The sequence below is a fragment of the Leptidea sinapis genome, chromosome 17, assembly GCF_905404315.1.
Source record: "Leptidea sinapis chromosome 17, ilLepSina1.1, whole genome shotgun sequence".
In the NCBI taxonomy this organism is placed as follows: domain Eukaryota; kingdom Metazoa; phylum Arthropoda; class Insecta; order Lepidoptera; family Pieridae; genus Leptidea; species Leptidea sinapis.
Window position 1 is genome coordinate 13,855,999 of NC_066281.1, and position 10,925 is coordinate 13,866,923.

The 10,925-nt window shown below is 37.0% G+C and overlaps 1 long non-coding RNA gene across 1 annotated transcript; it reads right to left on the reverse strand.

Annotated features, from left to right (window-relative positions):
- Nucleotides 1–349: 349 nt before the first annotated feature.
- LOC126969035 (uncharacterized) lies at nt 350–7,069 on the reverse strand. Its single transcript, XR_007730332.1, has 2 exons — nt 6,934–7,069; nt 350–414 (listed from the first exon to the last, which is right to left on the reverse strand). It is a non-coding gene; the product is annotated as an uncharacterized LOC126969035 (long non-coding RNA).
- Between the last annotated feature and the right edge of the window lie 3,856 nt (nt 7,070–10,925).

The following is a 10,925-nucleotide window of genomic DNA, read 5'->3' on the forward strand; positions in this document are numbered from 1 at the left end:
AATAAGTCAAGGTACTATGATAGATTGACCAAAAGTGGTCTAGCAATGTTTCATGTTGCAAAATGAAAATCTATCTAAAATAAACTTTTTACTCCAGAAATTTTATTTTCGTGTTCGGACTTATTTTAATGAAAAACAGTAGGTAAATTAACAATAGCAATTTCCGTATAAAGTCAAAATATTGACGCTAGTTTTCTTCATTGACATAGCTTCATAATGACGGTACTTTGATTTTTAACCGGAGGGCACTGAAAGTTCTGAAGAATCGGAAATTGAAACTTTCTATAAACCTCATTGTTTAGCACTTTACTCAACACTCTTACCATATGGCTCACAATAAAACACACTCTTGCACTTGCACCTTTATTCTTCTCAAACACTATATTGAACAAATACTGAACATGAGTATAAGACCTTGATCTGCATGAATAGTATAGAACAAAGGATAGTGCGATGTAACTTTGTACCCTTTGGGCACAGCGCCATCTCTCGGAAGTTTTAGGATTTTTACTGATTACAAAGCAATCATTTCTCACTAACTTAGACATTCCGCCCATCAAGGACTTGTCCTTCAAATAAATATCAAACTCGTTAACAAAAAATAAACTGAAAGTAACAACTAAATAAAAGGAAAGTTAACAAAATAAAACTTGTGAATCTAATACTTAATACATAAAAACGCAATAAAAATTAGTGTAAATCTAAACCGTTATAAATTTATGAGAACATTTTACAACCACTATTTGATTGGGTGGCAACCGCCCACCGTGACAACTATTTTAAATAATGAAAATTCTAACTTGATCTAGGCAAAAAACATAATTTACTAACAGGTTTTTCAAAAATATATTTTTACACTTTATAGTTACAACTCTTGTGATATTGTCTTTACCGGTATGCTTCTCAATAATCTTTCCCAGTACCCACTTGGCTGGAGGAATGTTATCTTCCTTAACAATGACAATATCATTTATTTCAGGTTCGTTTGTTTCTTTATTCCATTTATATCGCTGACTTAAAGTAACTAAATATTCCTTTGACCATCTCTCCCAAAAATCATTTACCATCTTTTGCATCAGCCTCCATCTATCTAATCCAGTAAATTTATGTTTGGAATAGTCTTTATCTGGTATAGTAATAAGTGGCTCGCCGACAAGGAAATGACCTGGTGTCATTTTTCAATTTATGAGAACATTTTACAACCACTATTTGATTGGGTGGCAACCGCCCACCGTGACAACTATTTTAAATAATGAAAATTCTAACTTGATCTAGGCAAAAAACATAATTTACTAACAGGTTTTTCAAAAATATATTTTTACACTTTATAGTTACAACTCTTGTGATATTGTCTTTACCGGTATGCTTCTCAATAATCTTTCCCAGTACCCACTTGGCTGGAGGAATGTTATCTTCCTTAACAATGACAATATCATTTATTTCAGGTTCGTTTGTTTCTTTATTCCATTTATATCGCTGACTTAAAGTAACTAAATATTCCTTTGACCATCTCTTCCAAAAATCATTTACCATCTTTTGCATCAGCCTCCATCTATCTAATCCAGTAAATTTATCTTTGGAATAGTCTTTATCTGGTATAGTAATAAGTGGCTCGCCGACAAGGAAATGACCTGGTGTCAATGGTAGACAATCATCAGGATCATCGCTGAGTTGAGTGATTGGCCGTGAATTTAAGCACGCTTCAACTTGTGTCAACACAGTGGACAATTCCTCATATGTAAGAGTACTGTCACCAATGACCTTTCTTAAGTGCATCTTTGCGGAACGTACTCCAGCTTCCCAGATACCACCAAAATTGGGCGAATGTGGCGGAATGAAGTGCCACTTCGTGCCTTCAATGTTCAGTACTCTGGCAATTTCTTCAGGCTTGTTAGATTTTGCTGCGTCAAACATTTCTCTCAGTGTTTTATCAGCGCCCACAAAATAAGTGCCATTGTCACTAAATATATCTTGACAAAAGCCTCGCCTCGACACGAATCTCCTAAAAGCCGCTATAAAACCTTTAGCTGACAACTCAGACACCAGTTCCAGGTGAATCGCGCGTGTCACCATGCAAATGAACAGAGCAATGTAGCCTTTATAAGATCTTATTTCTCTGCCAGGTGATGCTCGAACATTAATTGGACCAGCATAATCCACACCTTTAGATTTAAAAGGCTTACTCGGTCTTAGTCTTATTTCAGGTAACTGTCCCATCAACGGTGTTTTATTCATTTTTGAATATCGCAAACATTTTACACATTCTCTATAGCATTTTTTTACTTGATCTCTGCTTCGTACAATCCAGTATTTCTCCCTCAATAGATAAAGCATAATTTGAGGTCCGCCATGCAATGTTTTCTCATGAGCATCCCTAACTAGTAATTTGGTAAGGTGGCTCTTAGCAGGCATGATTAACGGATGTTTTGTATCATAGCATGCATTGGCGAATTTAATTCGTCCACCAACTCTTAAAAGTCCCTCTTTATCAACAAAAGGATGAAGTGTGTGAAGCACGTTTTTCTTACTGACACATCCTCGCTTTCTGATCTCCTTTATGCTGTCACTAAAGTCGACCTCTTGAGCTTGTTTAACGCAAATTAGTAATATTTTTTCCATTTCTTCTGTAGTTATAACATCTTTGATTTTATTTCTTTCTTCTTTACATAATTTGGTCATAGTACAAAATCTTCTACATCGTGATAGAATTCGAAGGGCTTTTGATAGCGATGAAAATCTTGTCCATAAAAATGTATTTTCTGTTTTCTTTAAGGCAATACAAGTTTTGATAGCCGTCTGTTCTTCGTGTGTAGTAAATTCTTTTTTGTCAGATTTAATCACACGCCCTCTGAGCCATTGTGGCCCGTTCCACCAAAGCTGGTGGCCAAACAATTCTGATGGCTGCAGACCTCTCGAAGCACAGTCAGCCGCATTGGTCATATTCAATTATGTTGATTATTTCAGAGACTCGGTTGCTCACAAAAGTTGTCCATCGATTTGGCAAGCCCTTTAGCCATGCTAAAACAACAGCCGAGTCAGTCCATGCGTAAAGGTCTTCTTTGGGTATGTCTAAGATATGGGAAACCTCATACAACAATTTTGCAGCTAGTACGCCACCGCAAAGCTCTAATCTTGGAAAAGTTACATCTTTCTCAATTTGGACAACCTTTGTCTTAGCTGTCACCAAACTCACATGGACATTGCCATCAGTATTTACTGTTCTAAGGTAAATAACCGCTGCATACGCTAATTTAGATGCATCGGAAAATGCATGCAATTCTCTACGAGAATTCTTTGTCAAGTGCATCCATCCCGAAATTCTTACATTCTTTAGACTCACTAAATCTGATCTAAAATTTAACCATTTCTTTAAAAGATCTTTTGATAGTATATCGTCCCATTCTAAATTTGCTCGCCACAATTTTTGGATATATATCTTGGCCTTTAACCACGACTGGTGCTATCCAACCCATAGGGTCATAGAGCCTTGCAATGTCTGATAGAACTTTTCTCTTCGTAATTGTATCTTTTACGTCATCTAAATTTACTGTATATTCAAAATTGTCTGTAGTTCGATTCCAGTTTATTCCCAAAACTTTTAAAGTATCATTTGCTTTTATATGAATTGATTGATCTAAACAAGTATTTTCTTCACTAGCGTATTTTAAAAACTCCTCACTGTTGCTACTCCATTTTTGAAGCTGGAATCCTGCTCCTTGTAATAGATTATTCATTTCCTTATACACAATTTTAGCTTCTTCTACAGATTCACATGTGGTCATGAGGTCATCTACGTAAAAGTCTTTCAAAACCTTTTCTGCCGCATTTGGAAATTTATGTCCATCATCTTTAGCTACTTGTTGTAAACACTTAACAGCAAGATATGGTGCACAAGCTGTTCCAAAAGTTAGTGTAAGCAATTCATAGTGCTGCACTGGTTGAGTAAGACTAGGTCTCCACATTACACGCTGATATTTTGTGTCTTTATCATATACTCTCACTTGGCGATACATTTTAACAATGTCTGCTACTATAGCAATACCTCCACATCGCCACCTCATTAATAAATGTCTCAAATATTGTTGCAATTTTGGACCTTTCAAAAGACTATCGTTTAATGAGACATTATTTATTGCTCCCTTTAGGGAACCGTCAAAAACTACTCGTAGCTTTGTTGTGTCTTTATCTTCCCTTATTACTTCATGGTGGGGGAGATAAACTGCTGCAGAATCTTCTATCTCTTCTCTACTGTCTACTAACTTCATATGATTTAGCGTGATGTATTCTTCCAGAACCCTTTGATATTCTTCATAGTGTTTAAAATTCCTTAACAGTCTTCGTTCAGTTGAATAAAATCTTTTTAAAGCTAACTCTTTAAACTGTTCTTTTTCAAATTCGGGTTTGTCTTTTTTGAACGGTAGTCGAACAATGTACCGCCCATCGTTATCTCTCGTAGTTGTAGTTTCGAATAGGTTATTACACTGAATTTCTTCTTTGGTCAACTTCTTTTTGAAAATGTTAGTAGGTTCCGTCTCTAGTTCCCAAAATTGTTTTAGTAGATTGTCTACTCTGATTTGAAGATGCATGTTAACTACTCTTTTCACTAGTGTATTTGTGCCATTTGACAGCCTTCCCGATATAATCCATCCAAAAATAGTGTTTTGGGCAATTAAATTGCCTTTTGGATGTTTGATCATGCCCTCAGTCAATATTTCACTATACGCTTCAGCTCCTAGTAAAAGATCGATTTTACTAGGAGTTGCGTAGCCTGGATCGGCTAGGAATAGATCCCCAATTTCTTTATCATCAGGTGGTATAACATCAGTTGACGGAAATACTCATGAAAATGATCTCAGCACATACGCTTCTACTTGGATTGAATTTTTGGGATTCTGGCGTGATTCGACATGTATAGAAACCATGTGTCTGACTCTCGTTTCACCAGTACCCAGACTTGACACCCAACCATTAACTGGTGAGCGCTTAAGTCCAAGCAGTTGAGTTGTAGCTTCCGTGATGAATGACGCCTGTGAGCCCTGATCTAAAAGTGCTCTGATATGGTGCTCACAGCCGTTTCGTTCTTTTGTGTTTAAAAGCGCAGTTGCAAGTAGGTCCTCGCTGGGTTGAAGCTTCTCTGTTGCGAAGTTAGATATAATTCTCGTCTCTGATCCCAGCGAAGTTGATAGTTGCGCAATATTCTCAGTATTGTTCGATTCTTTATTATAGTGCAAGAGAGTGTGATGACATCTGCCACATTTCTGGTAGGATTTTGATAGCCTCAGTTTTTAACCGAATGGGTCGGAGCTAAGCAGTTAAAACACAATCCTTTGGTTTGTACAAACTCTTGTCTCTCTTTTGGTTGTTGTGTACTAAATTTTTTACACGTAAACAGATAATGATTCTCTCCACATAATGTACAAACAGGATCCTTAACCGAATTGCTTTGGTCAAAAACTGAAGTATGAAAGGATTTGGTTGAATGAATGTGATGAATCTGCACAGAAGCTTTACTTCTACTTGTATCAATCATTTCTAGCGCTCGGAATCTTGCTTCTAAGAATTCAGCAAGTTGACTCCATTTAAGCATTTCTTCTGGTGCAGTATTACTAATTTGTATTTCCCACTGCTTATGAGATTCAGAATCTAACTTGGAAACAACTATATATACCAGGATTGCATCCCACGATGCTATGTCAATACCCAAATTTTTCAACTGTTTCAGACAACTTAGGGTTGTATCAAGGATTAGTTTAAGTACGCTGGCTGACTCATGATTGATTTGTTTAATGGAAAATAATGTCTTAAGAACAGCGTTGCAATTAAATCTTTTATTGTCTTATCGCCTTTTTAATAATAACCAGGCCTCCTCATAGTTTGCATCAGTAATAGTTAAATTCCGTAGCAAATCTTCAGGTTCTTCGCTTAAACAACTCTTCAAATAATGAAGCTTCTGTACACTCCTTAACTTCTTATTGTTGTGAATTAAGCTCTCAAATAAATCATTAAAAGATTGCCATTCATTATATTTTCCAGTAAATGAGGGTAGTTTAATTAACGGCAAATTTACTTCATTATGCATAGAACATGCTCCAGAATTGGGCTTCGAAACAATTATATTTTCCTTTTCTGTTAAAGATTGAAGCTGTTCAAGTTTACTTTTTAATAATGATTTGTAGGCAGTATAAAATTCTTCAAATTGCTCGTATAAATCCTCAGAAAAATATGATAATTCTTTTCTTATATCTTTAGTAGCTTGCGCCACAATTTCTCGATGATCACACTTAAATTCGGTCCATAATGTTTCTAAAGTCTCCAATCTAGATTCAGTATAACCTTTGGCTACTCTCTCTTTCGGTGATTTTTTTTTAATTTCTCTTCGCTTTCATTAAGTTTTCAAAACGATCTTCTTGTACCAAAATTAACGACTGCATCTTTATTTGAAATCTAAATTAATTTAAAACAAAAGTTAGATAAACCAAAAGTTCAGTAGTAGCACATAAACAATTTCAAATGTCCAATATATCTAAAGTTCAATCATAAACTTATCAATATAAATGTCCTATTGACAACAACAAAGTTCATATAAGCCGCATTAACTAAGTCACTATTTCATCAAATATTTGTATAAGTTATTCTCATACAAAATTTTTCAAAGTCTATATGGATGATATTATCGTCTACAACGCGAAATTTTTCTAAGTCTTTTTTTAAACACTCGAAATAGTTAATTTATAACCGCGATTGCAATAAGTCTTTTTCACTGATATTTACTTAAGTTCTATTACTCACAGTTCTCCCGGTTTCGGCACCATTCTATTTAGCACTTTACTCAACACTCTTACCATATGGCTCACAATAAAACACACTCTTGCACTTGCACCTTTATTCTTCTCAAACACTATATTGAACAAGTACTGAACATGAGTATAAGACCTTGATCTGCATGAATAGTATAGAACAAATGATAGTGCGATGTAACTTTGTACCCTTTGGGCACAGCGCCATCTCTCGGAAGTTTTAGGAACTTTACTGATTACAAAGCAATCATTTCTCACTAACTTAGACACTCATTATATTTTATTTTATTTAACAACTTTAGAAAACTTACAGCTAGATACATATTAAAAATTAATCTATTATACAGCAGATAGCTATTTACAAGTTTTCACAAATAATAACAATTTATTGTGTATAGTCGTTTACCTACATTAAATATAATATTATATAACCTACCTTGCTTTATATAAAAAAAAGTTTTTATTTACTTGACTTCTAAATTGAAATGGTCTTGAATAAGTCAAGATCGTATTCACTATTAACTTCATTATAAAGTTTGCATGCTTTTATAAGAAAACTGTTCTGTCTATAATTACATTTTGCTGATTGTATTTCTAGTAGGTTGCCCCGCCTTTGGGAGCTGACAGTGGTTCGTAAGCCAATCTGCTCTAGCAGTTCTGCACAGTTAACTCTACCGTTTGCTATATTTAGTATATAAGTAATGTCTGCAACACGTCGTCTTTCTTGGAGAGGCAAAAAATGAAATTTTTGACAGCGTGACATGTAATTATGGTAATAGTTTTTTGTACGGAATTGTAAGTAACGTATGAATCTTTTCTGTATTGATTCAATGCGGTTAATGTACACATTATAAACTGGATTCCATACTTGAGATGCGTATTCTAGATGGCTACGAACGTAAGCACAGTATAATATTTTCATCAGTTTAATTGATGTTAGTTGCGAACACATCCTTATGATAAACCCTAATGTTTTATTAGCCTTAATGATTATATTGTTTATGTGTAGATCAAATAGAAGCTTTGAATCAAAGATGACTCCGAGATCTTTAATGGATGATACTCTTGTTATTGATGTTCCAGATATTGAGTAATTTTCATGTATGACATTCTGTTTTCTAGTATATGTGCAAATAAAGCATTTTGAAATATTGAGATCTTATTTGTGTTCTGCAGAATAACTAACAAATTTATCTAGATCAGTTTGTAAAAGTTCAGCGTCTCTAACACAATTAACCGGGCAAAGTATTTTCATATCGTCGGCGTATAGTATTATTTTGGAATGTTTAAAATTAGAGGATATGTCATTTACGAAAATATTAAATAAGAGGGGGCCCAGAATGGATCCTTGTGGGACTCCTGAAGGAATACACATAGTAGCAGATTTAAAACCATTTAGAACAACGACTTGACATCTATTGGCGATATAAGCTGAAAACCATCGATATAAGTTGCCTCGAATCCCTATTTGTAGTAATTTGTCAAGAAGAATAGAATGGTCAATTCTATCAAATGCTTTCTTAAAGTCAGTGTATATGACATCTACTTGGGAAAGCTCCGACATATACTTTGACAGTGTTTCAGTGCAAAGAAGCAAATTCGATGTGGTTGATCTTCCATGAAGAAAGTCATGTTGATTTTCACTAAATATGTGTTTTAGGGCAAATTGAATTTTCTTGTGCACTATTTTTTCTAGAAATTTGGCAAAAACACAGAGTTTAGAAATTGGTCTATAGTTTTCCACTCGGTCTTTAGGGCCACTTTTATGAATTGGTGTGATAAAGGCTTTCTTCCAGATATCAGCTAAAATGCATTAATTTATGGAACGTCTATAAAGAAGTGTCATGGGAGTACAGAGATTATCGGCGCACCTGATGATCAGTAAGGGTGGAATGTTATCGGGACCAGCAGACTTGTATGGATCCAAGCCTTTGAATAGTTTAAGAACTTCTTCTTCACTTATTTCTATATGGGAAATATCACTGAGCGAGTTATGGATGACTATTTTTTTTTATTATTGACGGAAACTGTGTTGTTGAGAAAGTTTGAATGAAAAAAATCTCCGAACATACTACAAATCTCCTCACCATTACTTGAGTATCGGCCCAAGTGAGTAAATACAGCGGGGTAGTTGTTTGAACCCCTCTTCGACTTCACGTACGACCAGAATGACCTAGGATTTTTGGTTATATTCGTCTCAATTTTTTTAATATATTCACTAATATATATTAATAATATTTTTTTAATATATTTTTAATATATACACTCATGAAATATCAAACAAATAGTCAGTAAGAAAAACTAACAAGAGAACAAATTTTTTCGGGAATGTTTGTTAGAATAATTTGGGAAACGAAGTCCTAGATGACAACAACTAATAAATTACGCTTACGAATATAACCTATTATGAACACTATTTTAATGAAAAAGTTTAGTCGAAAATGGACATGGAAGTCGCCCGACCAAAAAACCAAGGCTTATAGTGAGGGAGCGATCTATAGCAGAATCTATAGAATTTCAAACTGTCTGTTATCAAATTGCAATGCTCATACGTTTGCTACTGCTTTTTGCGCTCTTCGCAAGTCTCTTTTGAAATTGTCCTCGAGGTAGATTTCATCTGTTGAGATAGGGTGTCATAGGCGTCTCTCACTCATTTTATTTGTTTCATTTAATTGGCACTGTCTCATATGGGCCGCACGTTAAGTGGGTCTACACATGTTTGTATTTTTTAATTTATAGGAAGACCAACAGCGAACAATTGTTTCAAATAAAATCTAATAGTGACAAAAACCCAATGAAAGTACCTCATGGATAGCAAAATATTAGTTTAAAATAGTAACGAACACTTAAGTCATTACTGTCGACGATACTGGCAGATATACTTATAACATACTTATAGCACATAGTCGAACAAAGTGTTCTCCAGATTCACTATAAATAAAAAAAATAAAAAAACTACCGACTTTAAATGAAAATTCAAAAACAATATAATATGCACTCAAAGGTAAAGTGTAGATTTTATAAAGTCGTTTTTTTTTGTTATTTTTTTAAATTTTCACCTTCGCATAACTTGTCGTTGCATGGTTATGTTCCGATATGCATTGGGACAACTGTACAGTGTGACGTCAATTTAGTATACTGTGAAGCCGTTCCTTTATAGCCAGTTATGCTGGTTACTGTTTAAAACGAAACGCAATGCCGTATACTGTCAGCTGCATTTTTGACGAAGCATTCAAATGAGCATTTTAAAATTTTTTTAGTAAATTAAAAAAACTTGTTCTGTAACTGTCAAACTAAAAATATATTGCGTAAAAGTTAGGCACTCGAGTGGTTTTGACTTATCACGTGATCAAAGTGCGAGTACCTTGCCTCGAAAACGCCAGTGGTCAAAAGAATATGGCGGCGATTTATGACGTCATATATTTCCCTAGGGTACTGCGGCAGTATACTGGCACTCCATAACGGAACGAATTTTTCTACAGTGACAGTACTGTGCAGTGCCCGCAGTGCATATCGGAACATACCCATTATAATGATGTAGGTAGCGTTAAGTATCGAATGTGCCGCAGCTACCGCTCGCTGCTGGACAGCTGGCAGCTGTGGTGGGCGCGCTGCCTGCTGGACACGTGGGTGTGCGCGGGTGAGGGCGCGGGCGAGGGCGCTGGCGCGGGCGGGGCGCGGCGCGCGGGCGTAGCGTGCACGTACTGCGGCAAGTCGGTGGCCGCGCCCGCCACCGCGCGACCACGTCCGACCTTCGCGAGGCCGCCGCCCGCCGCCAAGATGAAGGTGAGAACGTGTGCGCGGCGCGCGGGCGTGGCGTGCACGTACTGCGGCAAGTCGGTGGCCGCGCCCGCCACCGCGCGACCACGTCCGACCTTCGCGAGGCCGCCGCCCGCCGCCAAGATGAAGGTGAGAACGTGTGCGCGGCGCGCGGGCGTGGCGTGCACGTACTGCGGCAAGTCGGTGGCCGCGCCCGCCACCGCGCGACCACGTCCGACCTTCGCGAGGCCGCCGCCCGCCGCCAAGATGAAGGTGAGAACGTGTGCGCGGCGCGCGGGCGTGGCGTGCACGTACTGCGGCAAGTCGGTGGCCGCGCCCGCCACCGCGCGACCACGTCCGACCTTCGCG